The sequence below is a fragment of the Pituophis catenifer genome, unplaced genomic scaffold, assembly GCF_029215685.1.
Source record: "Pituophis catenifer annectens isolate HBS135680 unplaced genomic scaffold, rPitCat1.0.hap2 SCAF_2, whole genome shotgun sequence".
NCBI classification, from domain to species: Eukaryota; Metazoa; Chordata; class Lepidosauria; order Squamata; family Colubridae; genus Pituophis; species Pituophis catenifer.
The window spans coordinates 25,296,021-25,311,597 of NW_027256882.1; the positions used below are offsets into that span (position 1 = coordinate 25,296,021).

Below are 15,577 nucleotides of genomic sequence, written 5' to 3' on the forward strand. Positions count from 1 at the left end.
GCTGACTTTGTATAAAATATACAAAAGTATGAAGGCTATTGCTTAATGCATTGTAAGCCGCCCTGAGTCTCCGGAGAAGGGCGGCATATAAATTAAAGCAAAAAAAAATAAAATCGTCGCCTTCAATTCTGGCAGCTTAACAATAGAAACAGAAGAGACGGGTGGAATCCTGGGAGGAGTTGGGGGAAGAGCTGAGGGAGCCAAGAGCTGAGAAAGTTCCTACGCTTCAAGGTCCTGTTATGAGAACTTTTCAAATGACACAGACTTGTTTCCCAAAACACAAAAGAATTCATTGGATTGGTGGACGGTGGACGGTGGATGGCCGAAAGGGGGAATTTGCCTATGCCGCTTTCTGTGGGAACCTTTAGAATTGGCTTTGCTTCTTCCGTGCCGATATGGATCTATCAGTAAAGTTATACCCTTGATAAAATTATGTCCCGGGAGTTTTTTTTTTCTGCATATGTCAGTGGGACAGTTGATACAACTTTGAGCTGGTGAGAATCGAACTGCCGGCAGTCGGCAGAATTAACCTGCAATACTGCATTCTCACCACTACGGCTCATGAGAACTTGGCCTTCATTCTGGCCACAGTGTCTGGAACGGTGTAGCCCAGAAACAGATTTGTCTCCTTGGTAAGGGATGAAGTTGCTGAATCCAGGAGTAAAACACCAGTGATGTTACAGGAATAGTACAGTTTCACTCCGCAAGAAACAATTGGGTTAACAAGACAATGCATAAGTAGTGGGAAGACAAGCTGAACAGCGGGAGGTAAGGCTGACGGGGGAGTCACCTTACCTCTCACTTGTCTCTATAGGCATTGGGGGATGTTAACCCACCTCATGCTTAATCCCCAATGCCTCTTCCAGGTGACCCATGGACTTCTTGCCTAAATACTAAATACGCTGCATACAAACACTGAACAGAGGAGGCAGTTCTGGGACAAAGCAGCAAAATAGGGGGAAGAAAATACAGGTAGTCCTCGACTGATGCTCACAATCGGGCCCAACATTTCTGTTGCTAAGCGAGACAATACGCTGATGATACTCAGCTGAACATCTCCATCCCAGACCACCCCAACGATGTCCTTGATGTGATGTCTCGCTGCCTGGAGGCCGTGCGGGTCTGGATGGGGAGAAATAGGCTCAGACTCAACACCTCCAAGACTGAGTGGCTGTGGTTCCCGGCGTCGCGATATAGTCAGCTGGTGCCATCGCTGACTATTGGGGGTGAGTTTACCCCCCACAGAGAGGGCTCGCAATCTGGGTGTCCTGGACGCACGTCTGTCTTTAGAAGAACATATGATGGCCGTGGCCAGGGGGGCTTTTTATCAGGTTCGCCTGATTCGCCAGTTGCAGCCCTTTCTGGATCGCGACATCTTGCGCACAGTCACTCACACCCTTGTCACCTCCTGACTGGACTACTGTAATGCTCTCTACATGGGGCTCCCCTTGAAAAGCACCCGGAGGCTCCAACTGGTCCAGAATGTGGCTGCACGGGTGGTTATGGGCGCAACTCGTTGTACCCGCGTGACACCCCTCCTGCGCGAGCTGCACTGGCTCCCAGTGGTCTTCCGGGTGCGATTCAAGGTGTTGGTTACCACTTTTAAAGCGCTCCATGGCATAGGACCCGGGTACCTTTGAGACCGTCTTCTGCCACCAGTAGCCTCCCACCGGCCAGTCCGCTCCCACAGAGAGGGTCTCCTCAGGGTGCCATCAGCCAAATTATGTCGGCTGGCGACACCCAGGGGGAGGGCCTTCTCTGTGGGAGCCCCAGCCCTGTGGAATGAACTGCCCCCAGAAATGCGTAAGATCTCCGACCTCCGGGTATTTCGCTGTGCCCTCAAAACCTTGTTGTTCCGCCAGGCTGGGCTATCAATGTCAAGATTTTAATTGGTTTTAAATTTGGGATTTTAAATTTGGGGGTTTTATAATTGAGCCAAATTATTTAATAATTTTAATTATTTTTAAATTTTGTCTGTCTTTGGGCTTTTAATCAGGCTGTACACTGCCCTGAGTCCTTCGGGAGAAGGGCGGTATAGAAATAAAATTAATCAATAATAAATAAATAAATTTGATAACTGAGTTTTGCCCCATTTTATAACCTGAATCAGAATCAGAATAGAGCTGGAAGGGACTTTGGAGGGTCTTCTAGTCCAGCCCCCAACTCAAGCAGGAGACCCTATACTCCATTCCAGATAAGTGGCTGTTCAGTCTTTTCTTAAAAAGACTCCAGTGATGAAGCACCCACAACCTTTCTTGCCATAGCTGTTAAAGTGAATCACTGCAGTTCAGTTAGTAACACAGTTGTTAAGTGAATCTCGCTTCCCCATTGACTTTGCTTGTCGGAAGTTCGCAAAAGGGGATCACGTGACCCCAGAGTAGTGCAACCAGTGGTGGGTTCCTCCCGGTTCCGCTGAGCCGGTAGCGGTAACGATATGACGTCACCGAACCGATTCTCTTTGTTCGGGAGCTGGGCCCTCCCGCCCATCCCCCACGTTATTCTTACGTTTTATTTGGCCCCGCCCCTAATCTATTCGCTGCCTCCCGAGTCCCAGCTGATGGCTAGAAGGGAAAAAAAACTGTTTAAACTCTTCCCGCAGGGCTTCAAAGGGCCGCCCTACAGCTGATCAGTGTTAAAAGGCAGTGTGGTGGTAGACCAGGATGCTCGAAAAACAAATGGGTAGACCGGTACAGCACTGCAAGCAGTTAAAAGCCTGGTAGACCAGTACCTCTGCTAAATCCTAAAGAATTGTCACATGACCATCAAGCCACGCCCACAAAATAAGCCACACCCATAGAACCGGTAGTAAAAAAATTTAGAACCCACCCCTGAGTGCAACCATCATAAATATGTCGCCTGCCAAGCGTCTGAATTTTGATCATGTGATCATAGGGATGTTGCAACAGTTGTAAGCGGAAAAATGATCATAAATCACTTATTTATTTATTAGTTCGATTTATATATCCCACCCTTTTCCGGAGACTCCGGGCGGCTTACAATGCATTAAGCAATAGCCTTCATACTTTTGTATATACCTGCTTAGTAGGGCTTTCGGGGGCCCCCTAAGCGGTGTTCTTTTTTATACAAAGTCAGCTTATTGCCCCCACAATCCAGGTCCTCATTTTACCTACTTCGGAAGGATGGAAGGCTGAGTCAACCTTGAGCCTGGTGAGATTTGAACTTGCAGTAATTGCAGGCAGCTGGCAGCTAAGTACTACTTTAACAGCAGTAGTTTAGTCCACTGCGCCACCCAGGCTCTTTTCAGTGCTGTTGTAATTTTGGCCGCTAAACGAACTGTTGTAAGTCAAGGACTACTTGATATAGGGGTGATGGATGCAATTGGTAGAATAAAGTGATAAAAGAAATAAGAATATGAAATAATACTTTCCCAGAAGAAAGAGCCCAAACAATGCAAAAATAGCAACACAGCTCAGTTTTTCACCCTTCCAATATACAGTGTGGGACTAATCCTTTCACCCACAAATCCTGCACCCAGAAGGAAAAGGTGTCGACGAGGGTGGGATTCGAACCCACGCGTGCAGAGCACAATGGATTAGCAGTCCATCACCTTCACCACTCGGCCACCTCGTCAAGGAGGCAGGGCACCCACAGCCGTCCCTGGGTGGGCTCGAACCACCATCCTTCTGGTTAACAGCCAGACGCGCTAACCCCTTGCGCCACAGAGACAGGCACAGGCCTCCCCTTGACTCTCTCTCAGGTGTAGCAGCTGCTGGACAGATGGGGCTCCCTCCCCCTCCCCTCTGGGGGTGCACATTGTCAGTGCCAGATTGATGCAACAGAAGCATCTCCTGCCACAGAGATGCAGGCTTTGGCTTCAGTCCCCGCAAAGGAGAGACAAAATGGGGATTTTGTTTTCTAATAGATGGCTGCCTGCTTGCTAAATATGTCTCCAAGCACTTTTCATTTTTCCAGCCTGGCAGCTGCACAATCAACCACGTCTTGTTTTGAGTCTCTAACATCTCTTGGCCTTGAGTGCCAAAGCCCTTCTATGTTTAATGCTTCTGCTTCTCAACCGACTTGGTAGGCAAACAATCTCAGCAAGTGCCCAGGCATTGAGGAGGCATTAATGTTACGTTTGTGTGAGTCAGATCTGAGTATGGGCTGCTGCTCCTCTCCTCCTCCTCCTCCCTTTTGTCTTCCTAGAAGTAACATGCAGGTGGCCTAATCTTTGCAACAGGCAGCTGTTTCAGGACCCTGGAGAGCTCCCGCCGAGGACCGCTTAGGGCTGCCTTATGCCTCTCCAGCACTTCTCCCTCCCAAGGAAGAAGCTCAGGTCACGTGGGGCGATTCCTCCCCCCTTCGCTTTAGTCACTGACTGTGAGTAAGTCTGCCTTGATCTTCCTTCTGTACTCGGGAAGGTAAAAACAAATGCAAATTAGGGCCAAATATTTAGTGAGAAAAAGGATCAACACAGTGAGAATTGAAACTTCCAGATGAAGAACTGGGTGCAGCATTCAATCCATCACCTCTGCTCTGAATCAGAGAAAACAGGCCGTCCCTGGGTGGGCTCGAACCACCATCCTTCTGGTTAACAGCCAGACGCGCTAAACCATTGCGCCACAGAGACCTGGCACAGGCCTCCCTCTCCACTCCCCCCCACCTGAACATCCATAGCTGGGCTGGCTAGACAGGAATCAGATACCTTGGTCACAACACTCAGTGTGTTCCTCTCTCCCACCATCAGATGGGAAAAGAGAAACCCTGGATATAAATATTCCTTCACCTGAGACAGACTCTCAACAGCTGTGCAAGGGGTGTAGGGGCATCATGCAGGGTTTCCAACCTTGTGACCCGGGTTCGAGTCCCGGCTGGCGCAGGTCTCCTTCAACCTTTTGCTCTTCTAGGATGTACAGGCAGCATCACCAGATGAAGTTTTGATCCCGGATTCTGTTTTCAATGTGAGAGAGAAAGCCACAGGATATAAATGAGGCTTTAAACTCTCCTGTCACCCAGTTTAGATGTTGACCAGGACAGTCTAGAAATGGAAAATTGCAACTTTTCTGGACTGCTGCAGAATGTGAAGCCATAAAACTCTTACGGCCCCTTAAAACTATTCTCTAGTTTTTGGCTCAGGACAACTAATCTTTGGTCAATGACTTAAAAGCATCCCATGCTTACTCATTTCCTTTTGGATAAGCGAAAAGAGAAAGTGGGGTGCTTCTTGATCTTTTTCTACGGGGTGGGGGAGGTATTTCCCACAATTCTTTGGAGCTTGGAATGGCTGTGGTGCTGAGAAAAAGGTGTGTTTCTGCCTGGTTTCGAACCAGGGACCTTTTGCGTGTGAGGCAAACGTGATAACCACTACACTACAGAAACCAGAGGCAGGAATACCTCTCAACTGGCCTGCCCATATCTTTGGCTGACCATTTCAGACTGTGATTTGCAGAATAAGATAAAGGATTGTTATACCTTAGAGACACGTGCCCTCCAAAGCACAAAGCTAATGAAGCAGATGGCTAAATATTTAAATCTGGCAGAAAAAAATAGAGAGGGTGGGGTCTGCAGTTCCAAGATAAAGAAACCAATAGATAAACATTCTGTAACCTTCACCTATTATTGAGCAACTCATCAAGCAGGCCGTCCCTGGGTGGGCTCGAACCACCATCCTTCTGGTTAACAGCCAGACGCACTAACCCCTTGTGCCACAGAGACCTGGCACTGTCCTCCCTCTCGGCTCCCCCCACCTGAGCATCCACAGCTGGGCTGGCTAGACAGCAGTCAGATGCCTTAGTCACAAGACCCAGTGTGTTCCTCTCTCCCGCCATCAGATGGGAAAAGAGAAACCCTGGATATAAATATTGCTTCACCTGAGACAGACTCTCAACAGCTGTGCCAGTGGTGTAGGGGCATCATGCAGGGTTCCCAATCTTGCGACCCGGGTTCGAGTCCCGGCTGGCGCAGGTCTCCTTCCACCTTTTGCTCTTCTAGGATGTACAGGCAGCATCACCGGGTGAAGTTTTCACCTCAGATTCTGTTTTAGTGGGAGAAGAAGAGAAATGATGGCTGGCATTGACATCACCTTGGATCCTCAGCAGGAAGCAAAATGTAGAAATAACTTCAGGATATCCTCACTCTTGAGCCCGGGGCCTTCTTCTGCTTTTGGTTTGTGAGGATAACCACAGTTGAAGCCCCAGAATGACTTATCAGTGGAAAACGTGAAAGCTGAGATGGGATTTGAATCCATGCATACAGAAAGAGCACAAACGATGCAAAAATAGCAACACAGCTCAGCTTTGCACCCTTCCAATATACAGTGTGGGACTAATCCTTTCACCCCCAAATCCTGCACTCAGAAGGAAAAGGTGACGATGAGGGTGGGATTCGAACCCACGCCCTTCATCACTCGGCCACCTCGTCAAGGGGGCAGGGCACCCATGGCCGTCCCTGGGTGGGCTCGAAACACCATCCTTCTGCTTAACAGACAGATGCACTAACCCCTTGCGCCACAGAGACAGGCACAGGCCTCCCCTTGACGCTCTCTCAAGTGTAGCAGCTGCTGCAGGACAAATGGGGCTCCCTCCCCCTCCCCTCTGGGGGTGCACATTGTCAGTGCCAGATTGATGCAACAGAAGCATCTCCTGCCACAGAGATGCAGGCTTTGGCTTCAGTCCCCACAAAGGAGAGACAAAAAGGGATTTTGTTTTCTAATAGATGGCTGCCTGCTGGCTAAATATGTCTCCAAGCACTTTTCATTTTTCCAGGCTGGCAGCTGCACAATCAACCATGTCTTGTTTTGAGTCTCTAACATCTCTTGGCCTCGAGTGCCAAAGCTCTTCTATGTTTAATGCTTCTGCTTCTCAACCGACTTCGTAGGCAAACAATCTCAGCAACTGCCCAGGCATTGAGGAGGCATTAATGTTAAGTTTGTGTGAGTCAGATCTGAGTATCGGCTGCTGCTCCTCTCCTCCTCTTCCTCCCTTTTGTCTTCCTAGAAGTAACATGCAGGTGGCCTAATCTTTGCAACAGGCAGCTGTTTCAGGACCCTGGAGAGCTCCCGCTGAGGACCGCTTAGGGCTGCCTTATGCCTCTCCAGCATTTCTCCCTGCCAAGGAAGAAGCTCAGGACACGTGGGGCGATTCCTCCCCCCTTCGCTTTAGTCACTGATTGTGAATAAGTCTGCCTTCTTCTTCCTTCTGCACCCTGGAAGGTAAAAAAAAAATGCAGAAGATGGTAAAGTATTTAGTGAGAAAAAGGATCAACACGGTGAGAATTGAAACTTCCAGATGAAGAGCTGGGTGCAACATTCAATCCATCACCTCTGCTGTGAATCAGAGAAAACCGGCCGTCCCTGGGTGGGCTCGAACCACCATCCTTCTGGTTAACAGCCAGACGCGCTAACCCATTGCGCCACAGAGACCTGGCACAGGCCTCCCTCTCCGCTCCCCCCACCTGAGCATCCATAGCTGGGCTGGCTAGACAGCAATCAGATACTTTGGTCACAGGACCCAGTGTGTTCCTCTCTCCTGCCATCAGATGGGAAAATAGAAACCCTGGATATAAATATTGCTTCTCTCGAGACAGACTCTCAACAGCTGTGCAAGGGGTGTAGGGGCATCATGCAGGGTTTCCAACCTTGTGACCCGGGTTCGAGTCCCGGCTGGCGCAGGTCTCCTTCAACCTTTTGCTCTACTAGGATGTACAGGCAGCATCACCGGATGAAGTTTTGATCCCGGATTCTGTTTTCAATGTGTGAGAGAAAGCCACAAGATATAAATGAGGCTTTAAACTCTCCTGTCACCCAGTTTAGATGTTGACCAGGACAGCCTAGAAATGGAAAATTGCAACTTTTCTGGACTGCTGCAGAATGTGAAGCCATAAAACTGTTAAGGCCTCTATTCTCTAGTTTTTGGCTCAGGACGACTAATCTTTGGTCAATGACTTAAAAGCATCCCATGCTTACTCATTCCCTTTTGGATAAGCGAAAAGAGAAAGTGGGGTGCTTCTTGATCTTTTTCTCTGGGGTCGGGGAGGTATTTCCCACTATTCTTTGGAGCTTGGGATGGCTGTGGTGCTGAGAAAAAGATGAGTTTCTGCCTGGTTTCGAACCAGGGACCTTTTGCGTGTGAAGCAAACGTGATAACCACTACACCACAGAAACCAGAGGTAGGAGTACCTCTCAACTGGCCTGCCCATATCTTTGGTTGACTATTTCAGACTGTTATTTCCAGAATAAAATAGATTAAAGGATTATTATACCTTAGAGACGTGTGCCCTCCAGAGCACAGAGCTAATGAAGCAGATGGCTAAATATTTAACTCTGGCAGAAAAAAATAGAGAGGGTGGGGTCTGCAATTCCAAGATAAAGAACCCAATAGATAAACATTCTGTAACCTTCACCTATTATTGGTCAACTCATCAAGCAGGCTGTCCCTGGGTGGGCTCGGACCACCATCCTTTTGGTTAACAGCCAGACGCGCTAACCCCTTGCGCCACAGAGACCTGGCACTGGCCTCCCTTTTGGCTCCCCCCACCTGAGCATCTATAGCTGGCTAGACAGCAATCAGACCCAGTGTGTTCCTCTCTCCCGCCATCAAATGAGAAAAGAGAAACCCTGGATATAAATATTGCTTCATCTGAGACAGACTCTCAACAGCTGTGCCAGTGGTGTAGGGGCATCATGTAGGGTTCCCAATCTTGTGACCCGGGTTCGAGTCCCGGCTGGCGCAGGTCTCCTTCCACCTTTTGCTCTTCTAGGATGTACAGGCAGCATCACCGGATGAAGTTTTCACCTCAGATTCTATTTTAGTGGGAGAAGAAGAGAAATGATGGCTGGCATTGACATCACCTTGGATGCTCAGCAGGAAGCAAAATGTAGAAATAACTTCAGGATATCCTCACTCTTGGCCCGGGGCCTTCTTCTGCTTTTGGTTTGTGAGGATAACCACAGTTGAAGCCCCAGAATGTCTATCAGTGGAAAAAGTGAAAGCTGAGATGGGATTTGAATCCGTGCATACAGAAAGAGCACAAGCAATGCAAAAAGTGACACAGCTCACCTTTGCACCCTTCCAATATACAATATACTAATCCTTTCACCCCCAAATCCTGCACTCAGAAGGAAAAGGTGACGACGAGGGTGGGATTCGAACCCACGCGTGCAGAGCACAATGGATTAGCAGTCCATCACCTTCACCACTCGGCCACCTCGTCAAGGGGGCAAGGCACCCACAGCCATCCCTGGGTGGGCTCGAACCACCATCCTTCTGCTTAACAGACAGGCGCGCTAACCCCTTGCGCCACAGAGACAGGCACAGGCCTCCCCTTGACTCTCGCTCAAGTGTAGCAGCTGCTGCAGGACAAATGGGGCTCCCTCCCCCTCCCCTCTGGGGGTGCACACTGTCAGTGCCAGATTGATGCAACAAAAGCATCTCCTGCCACAGAGATGCAGGCTTTGGCTTCAGTCCCACACCAGGAGAGACGAAACGGGGATTTTGTTTTCTAATAGATGGCTGCCTGCTTGCTAAAAATGTCTCCAAGCAGCTCTCGTTTTTCCAGGCCGGCAGCTGCACAATCAACCACGTCTTGTTTTGCGTCTCTAACATTTCTTGGTCTTGAGTGCCAAAGCCCTTCTATGTTTAATGCTTCTGCTTCTCAACCGACTTGGTAGGCAAACAACCTCAGCAACTGCCCAGGCATTGAGGAGGCATTAATGTTGTAAGTTGTGAGTCAGATCTGAGTATCGGGTGCTGTTCCTCTCCTCCTCTTCCTCCTCCTCCCTTTTGTCTTCCTAGAAGTAACATGCAGGTGGCCTAATCTTTGCAAGAGGCAGCTGTTTCAGGACCCTGGAGAGCTCCCACCGAGGACCTCTTTGGGCTGCCTTATGCCTCTCCAGCATTTCTCTGCCCCAGGGAAGAAACTCAGGACATGTGGGGAGATTCCTCCCTCTTTCGCTTTAGTCACTGACTGTGAATAGGTCTGCTTTCTTCTTCCTTCTGTACTCGGGAAGGTAAAAACAAATGCAAATTAGGGCCAAATATTTAGTGAGAAAAAGGATCAATTAGATGAGAATTGAAGCCTCCAGATGAAGAGCTGGGTGCAGCATTCAATCCATCACCTCTGCTCTGAATCAGAGAAAACAGGCCGTCCCTGGGTGGGCTCGAACCACCATCCTTCTGGTTAACAGCCAGACGCGCTAACCCATTGCGCCACAGAGACCTGGCACAGGCTTCCCTCGCGGTTCCCCCCACCTGAGCATCCATAGCTGGGCTGGCTAGATAGGAATCAGATGCCTTGGTCACAACACTCAGTGTGTTCTTCTCTCTCGCCATCAGATTGGAAAAGAGAAACCCTGGATATAAATATTGCTTCACCTGAGACAGACTCTCAACAGCTGTGTCAGTGGTGTAGGGGCATCATGCAGGGTTTCCAACCTTGTGACCCGGGTTCGAGTCCCAGCTGGCGCATGTCTCCCTCCACCTTTTGCTCTCATGGGATGTACAGGCAGCATCACCGGGTGAAGTTTTCATCCCGGATTCTGTTTTAATGAAGAAGAGAAATGATGGCTGGCACTGAGATCACCTTGGATGCTCAGCAGGAAGTAAAATGTAGAAATAACTTCAAGATATCTTCACTCTTGGGCCCGGAGCCTTCTTCTGCTTTTGGTTTGTGAGGATTATCACAGCTGAAACCCCAGAATGTCTATCAGTGGAAGAAGTGACAGCTGAGATGGGATTTGAATCCATGCATACAGAGTACAGGGCATTAGCCGTCCATCAACTCTCCCACTCAGCCGTCTTGTCAAGGGAAGGGTACCTGCAGGTGCTCCTGGCTGAACTCAAACCACCCCCCCTCTTCTGGTCAACAGCCAAACCCCTTGTGCTCCAGAGACTTGGGATATGACTTCCCGTCAGCCTCCTTGAAGACCTGATGCCAATCTCTCTCTCCCCCCAAGTGGACCATAGGTAGCTTTGCACCCTCCAAGTCTCTTGCAACTCCTGCGGTCATTATCTGCCTTCTTGGAAGGTCCAAGGCAGGCTGGTTGGATGGAGACTCTATCAAGCCTGCTGGGGTGGGATAGGATGGGGGAGGGAGAAAAAGGGGGAAAAAAAAGAAAATCAGACTCAGGACAATTTTCTGCCCAGTTCAGCTTACTTTGCTGTGAAAATGACCCTCCTTGAAAATTCCAGCTGCAGAATGATGGATAGGTTGGAAGCAAAAGCACCTTTCCCTGGCCGGGAATCGAACCCGGGCCGTGGCGGTGAGAGCGCCAAATCCTGACCACTAGACCACCAGGGAAAGACAAAGTGGCCTTCATCCCTCCAGTTCTCCTTGGAAGCAGAGCTCGTCTCCTGGGATGCTTGCAAGATGCAAACCTCCGTGGCTGGGAAGAGGGAAGGGAGACTCCAGCATTCCAGCACTCTCACCTCTCACCTTTATGGCTGAGGATTGCAGTCCCTACAGATGCAGAAGGAGCACTGGAGGAGACCGTAATAGGATCTCTGGAGCCTGATGCTCTGGATCTGAGAAACAAGGCAGGCAGAGGAAATGGAGTCTTCCTCTGCTCCTCTCCAAATTTCAAGTGTAAGAAAACTTTCCCAGATGTCAGCAAACTCAAGGCTGGCTGAGCTTCTTTCCCAGGTCCTCTGCCCATCAAAAGGAAAGCATTCTTGAGCCAGCTCTGTGTGGTTGTGCCAGTGAGGAAGTGGTATCAAGCAAGAGTGCCAATGTTGTATCCCAGGTTCAAATCCTGCCTAGTACATGTCTTAATTTTCTTTTTTGCGAAGACAACGTGACTGAATCAACAGTTTTACCCAGAAGGATCTCTCTACTAAAAGAAAAAAAGCTGGTTTCTATGAATCGGTGAGCAAACACAACACTCACATAATCATCATTCGTTGTTTCTGCACTTAACTACTCGCTGCCTGCAGTGATTTTAAAGTACTCTTGGCTGCGGTCAAGGCTGTGTGGTAAAACCTTTGGCTGAATGGTCAATGGATCCCTATCACCATCCTGGAATCTACAGTGGAAGTTCCACATCTGCGGTGGGGAAGGGAAGCTGTTAGGATATGGTGTAAGTCTAACAGGTTGTTCAGGCAATATATGTGTTCTATCACTTTAAATAGTAGTCTGTAACTTTAAATGTAATGCTGAGTCATTGTACTGCTGAGTCATTGTTATGACTAATGACTGCTGACTGAATGCTGACTGAATGCTGACTGCAATTATCATAATTGTACTGTTGAGTCATTGCACTGCTGACTTCACTTATCTTAAGTGGATAATTACTAGTGTAAACTGTATATAAGAAGGATGCCGAGCTATAGTCATTGTTGGACCTGCTCTCATCGTTGTTGGACCTGCTCTCATCATTGCTTGACTTGCTGCTTGACTGGAACTGTTGATTGGAACTGAACTGTTACTGTCGTGTGTGAAGACGTGGATGGATATGCTACCATCGTGATTTGTTACCAGCGTTGAATTGCTGTTTATTACCAACTGCTGTTTGTCTGGTAAGAAGATATCTGTAACTTTGGACTGATTTGAATGGCTAAAGACTTGGATTGAGTAAAAGACTATGCAATTGTTTTTTCACTACAAAGTAAAAGCTTTGTTAAACCCGTTTGTATGTATTGTATTCATTGCTCTCAGTACCGTTTCTCTGTGCACTTACTCTGCTGGTTGGTAACACAACAATATCCTTAACAGAAGCTGTGATCCACTGAGCCAAGGAGGATGGCCCATCAAGCTTCTCAAAAAAACAAATTTCTAAGCCCAGTTCCAGAAGTTGATGAATTTTAACTCTCCTGTCACCCAGTTTAGATGTTGACCAGCACAGTCTAGAAATGGAAAATTGCAACTTTTCTGGACTGCTGCAGAATGTGAAGCCATAAAACTGTTAAGGCCTCTATTCTCTAGTTTTTGGCTCAGGAGGACTAATCTTCTTTGGTCAATGGCTTAAAAGCATCCCATGCTTACTCATTCCCTTTCAGATAAACGAGAAGAGAAAGTGGGGTGCTTCTTGATCTTTTTCTACGGGGTGGGGGAGGTATTTCCCACAATTCTTTGGAGCTTGGAATGGCTGTGGTGCTGAGAAAAAGATGAGTTTCTGCCTGGTTTCGAACCAGGGACCTTTTGCGTGTGAGACAAACGTGATAACCACTACACCACAGAAACCAGAGGTAGGAGTACCTCTCAACTGGCCTGCCCATATCTTTGGCTAACCATTCCAAACAGTTATTTGCAGAATAAGATAGGTTAAAGGAGTGTTATACCTTAGAGACATGTGCCCTCCAGAGCATAGAGCTAATGAAACAGATGGCTAAATATTTAAATCTGGCAGAAAAAAATAGGGAGGGTGGGGTCTGCAGTTCCAAGATGAAGAACCCAATAGATAAACATTCTGTAACCGTCACCTATTATTGGTCAACTTGTCAAGCAGGCTGTCCCTGGGTGGGCTCGAACCACCATCCTTCTGGTTAACAGCCAGACGCGCTAACCCATTGCGCCACAGAGACCTGGCACTGTCCTCCCTCTCGGCTCCTCCCACCTGAGCATCCAGAGCTGGGCTGGCTAGACAGCAATCAGATGCCTTGGTCCCAAGACCCAGTGTGTTCCTCTCTCCCGGCATCAGATGGGAAAAGAGAAACCCTGGATATAAATATTGCTTCTCTCGAGACAGACTCTCAACAGCTGTGCCAGTGGTGTAGGGGCATCATGCAGGGTTTCCAACCTTGCGACCCGGGTTCGAGTCCCGGCTGGCGCATGTCTCCTTCCACCTTTTGCTCTTCTAGGATGTACAGGCAGCATCACCGGATGAAGTTTTGATCCCGGATTCTGTTTTCAATGAGAGAAAAAGAGCCATCCTCTTGGTTGCTGCCATGGACCTCATCTTGCATTTTCAGCAGGAATAAAAAACGTAGAAATAATTTCCTGAGATCTCCGTTCTTGCCAATGGGGGTGTGATTCGAATCCAGGCATGGGGAGCATAGAGCATTCACAGTTCAGCACTTTTCCCACTCAGCCATCATACAATGGGAAGGCTGGAGTGCATAACATTAGGCATGTCACCAAAAGCCAAAATCATGAAACCGTGATTCATTCACTTTGGCCATGTCCTGTAGTGTCAGCTTTGGAAGAGTTACTGGCAAAAGGAAACCAGGCCATCGAAGAGCACGGTGTCAGTCAAAGCTGACACAAACCACACCATAGGAAAACTCAAAGAAGTACAAGGTTGGAATAAGTGGAATTAGAAATTAGAATTGTCAAGAGTCTGATTTGACTGAATGGGTTTTTTCCCGAACACCATCACTCTGCTAAATAAATAATTCCCTCAACACTGTCAAACAAGTTACTAAGTCTGCATTACTATTAATCTTCTCATCGTTCCTATCACCCATCTCCTCCCACTTATGACTGTATGACTGTAACTTTTTTTTATTTATTTATTTATATGCCGCCCTTCTCCGGAGACTCAGGGCGGCTTACAATGCATTAAGCAATAGCCTTCATACTTTTGTATATACCTGCTTAGTAGGGCTTTTTGCCCCCCCCCAAGCGGTGTTCTTTTTTTTTTTTTTATACAAAGTCAACTTATTGACCCCACAATCTGGGTCCTCATTTTACCTACCTTGGAAGGATGGAAGGCTGAGTCAACCTTGAGCCTGGTGAGATTTGAACTCGGAGTAATTGCAGGCAGCTGGCAACTAAGTGCTACTTAACAACATTTTAGTCCGCTGTACCACGAAGGCTCTTTTTGGCCAATAAATAATTCTATTCTAGTCTATTCTGTCCTGTCCTGTCCTAAACCTATTCTAACATCATCACCACAAAGGGAAGGCCAACTGCAGCTGGGGGCCAGACCCCATGACCCCTTGTGCTCCAGAGACATGGCATACTGTTCCACCTCAACCTACTTGAAGGACTGACACCCATCTGCCCTCCACTCCCAGTGGCTCATAGGCAGCTTTCTACCCTCCAAGTCTCTTGCAATTTCTGCTGTGGTCTATGGAGATTCTCAATCATCCAGGTCATGGTTATCCTAAAGCTGCTTTTTCAGGAGGCAACTGGACTTTCTTGTTTTTCTCTGAAGACATTTTGCTTCTCATCCAAGATGTTTCTTCAGCTCTGACTGGATGGTGGGGGAAGGAATGTCTACAAGGAGTATAAATCCTTCCATTCCCCACCATCCAATCAGAGCTGAAGAAGCTTCTTGGATGAGAAGCGAAACGTCTTCAAAGAAAAACAAGGAAAGTCCAGTTGCCTCCTGAAAAAAGCAGCTTTGGAAATCCCTGCAGTCATCATCTGCCTTTTTTGAAGGTCCAAGGCTGGCTGGTTACATGGAGACTCTGTCAATCCTACATAGGAGGACCAGAGGACGGAGTGGGATAGGGAGGAAAGAGAAAGGAAAGGCAGGTCAATTTTCTGGCCAATTCAGCCTATCTTGTCATGAAAATGAGCCTCCTTGAAAATTCCACCTGCAGGATGTTGGATGGCTTGGAAGCAAAAGTTTTCCCTGGCCGGGAATCGAACCCGGGCCGCAGCGGTGAAAGCGCTGAATCCTGACCACTAGACCACCAGGGAAGGACAAGATGGCTTTCCTCTCTCTAGCTTCTTGGAAGGG

At 48.2% G+C, this 15,577-nt stretch overlaps 15 non-coding genes across 15 annotated transcripts; 1 reads left to right on the forward strand and 14 right to left on the reverse strand.

Moving 5' to 3' along the window:
• Positions 1-3,509: 3,509 nt before the first annotated feature.
• Positions 3,510-3,591, reverse strand: TRNAS-GCU (transfer RNA serine (anticodon GCU)). The gene has a single exon. It is a non-coding gene; the product is annotated as a tRNA-Ser (tRNA).
• A 22-nt stretch (positions 3,592-3,613) lies between these two features.
• Positions 3,614-3,687, reverse strand: TRNAN-GUU (transfer RNA asparagine (anticodon GUU)). Its single transcript has one exon. It is a non-coding gene; the product is annotated as a tRNA-Asn (tRNA).
• Positions 3,688-4,514: 827 nt separating this feature from the next.
• TRNAN-GUU (transfer RNA asparagine (anticodon GUU)) lies at positions 4,515-4,588 on the reverse strand. Its single transcript has one exon. It is a non-coding gene; the product is annotated as a tRNA-Asn (tRNA).
• Positions 4,589-5,264: 676 nt separating this feature from the next.
• Positions 5,265-5,337, reverse strand: TRNAV-CAC (transfer RNA valine (anticodon CAC)). The gene has a single exon. It is a non-coding gene; the product is annotated as a tRNA-Val (tRNA).
• Positions 5,338-5,599: 262 nt separating this feature from the next.
• Positions 5,600-5,673, reverse strand: TRNAN-GUU (transfer RNA asparagine (anticodon GUU)). Its single transcript has one exon. It is a non-coding gene; the product is annotated as a tRNA-Asn (tRNA).
• A 1,631-nt stretch (positions 5,674-7,304) lies between these two features.
• TRNAN-GUU (transfer RNA asparagine (anticodon GUU)) lies at positions 7,305-7,378 on the reverse strand. The gene has a single exon. It is a non-coding gene; the product is annotated as a tRNA-Asn (tRNA).
• A 668-nt stretch (positions 7,379-8,046) lies between these two features.
• TRNAV-CAC (transfer RNA valine (anticodon CAC)) lies at positions 8,047-8,119 on the reverse strand. The gene has a single exon. It is a non-coding gene; the product is annotated as a tRNA-Val (tRNA).
• Positions 8,120-8,386: 267 nt separating this feature from the next.
• On the reverse strand, positions 8,387-8,460 carry TRNAN-GUU (transfer RNA asparagine (anticodon GUU)). The gene has a single exon. It is a non-coding gene; the product is annotated as a tRNA-Asn (tRNA).
• A 626-nt stretch (positions 8,461-9,086) lies between these two features.
• Positions 9,087-9,168, reverse strand: TRNAS-GCU (transfer RNA serine (anticodon GCU)). Its single transcript has one exon. It is a non-coding gene; the product is annotated as a tRNA-Ser (tRNA).
• A 931-nt stretch (positions 9,169-10,099) lies between these two features.
• On the reverse strand, positions 10,100-10,173 carry TRNAN-GUU (transfer RNA asparagine (anticodon GUU)). Its single transcript has one exon. It is a non-coding gene; the product is annotated as a tRNA-Asn (tRNA).
• Positions 10,174-11,181: 1,008 nt separating this feature from the next.
• On the reverse strand, positions 11,182-11,253 carry TRNAE-CUC (transfer RNA glutamic acid (anticodon CUC)). Its single transcript has one exon. It is a non-coding gene; the product is annotated as a tRNA-Glu (tRNA).
• Positions 11,254-13,058: 1,805 nt separating this feature from the next.
• TRNAV-CAC (transfer RNA valine (anticodon CAC)) lies at positions 13,059-13,131 on the reverse strand. Its single transcript has one exon. It is a non-coding gene; the product is annotated as a tRNA-Val (tRNA).
• A 267-nt stretch (positions 13,132-13,398) lies between these two features.
• TRNAN-GUU (transfer RNA asparagine (anticodon GUU)) lies at positions 13,399-13,472 on the reverse strand. Its single transcript has one exon. It is a non-coding gene; the product is annotated as a tRNA-Asn (tRNA).
• A 177-nt stretch (positions 13,473-13,649) lies between these two features.
• On the forward strand, positions 13,650-13,720 carry TRNAG-UCC (transfer RNA glycine (anticodon UCC)). The gene has a single exon. It is a non-coding gene; the product is annotated as a tRNA-Gly (tRNA).
• Positions 13,721-15,465: 1,745 nt separating this feature from the next.
• TRNAE-UUC (transfer RNA glutamic acid (anticodon UUC)) lies at positions 15,466-15,537 on the reverse strand. Its single transcript has one exon. It is a non-coding gene; the product is annotated as a tRNA-Glu (tRNA).
• Between the last annotated feature and the right edge of the window lie 40 nt (positions 15,538-15,577).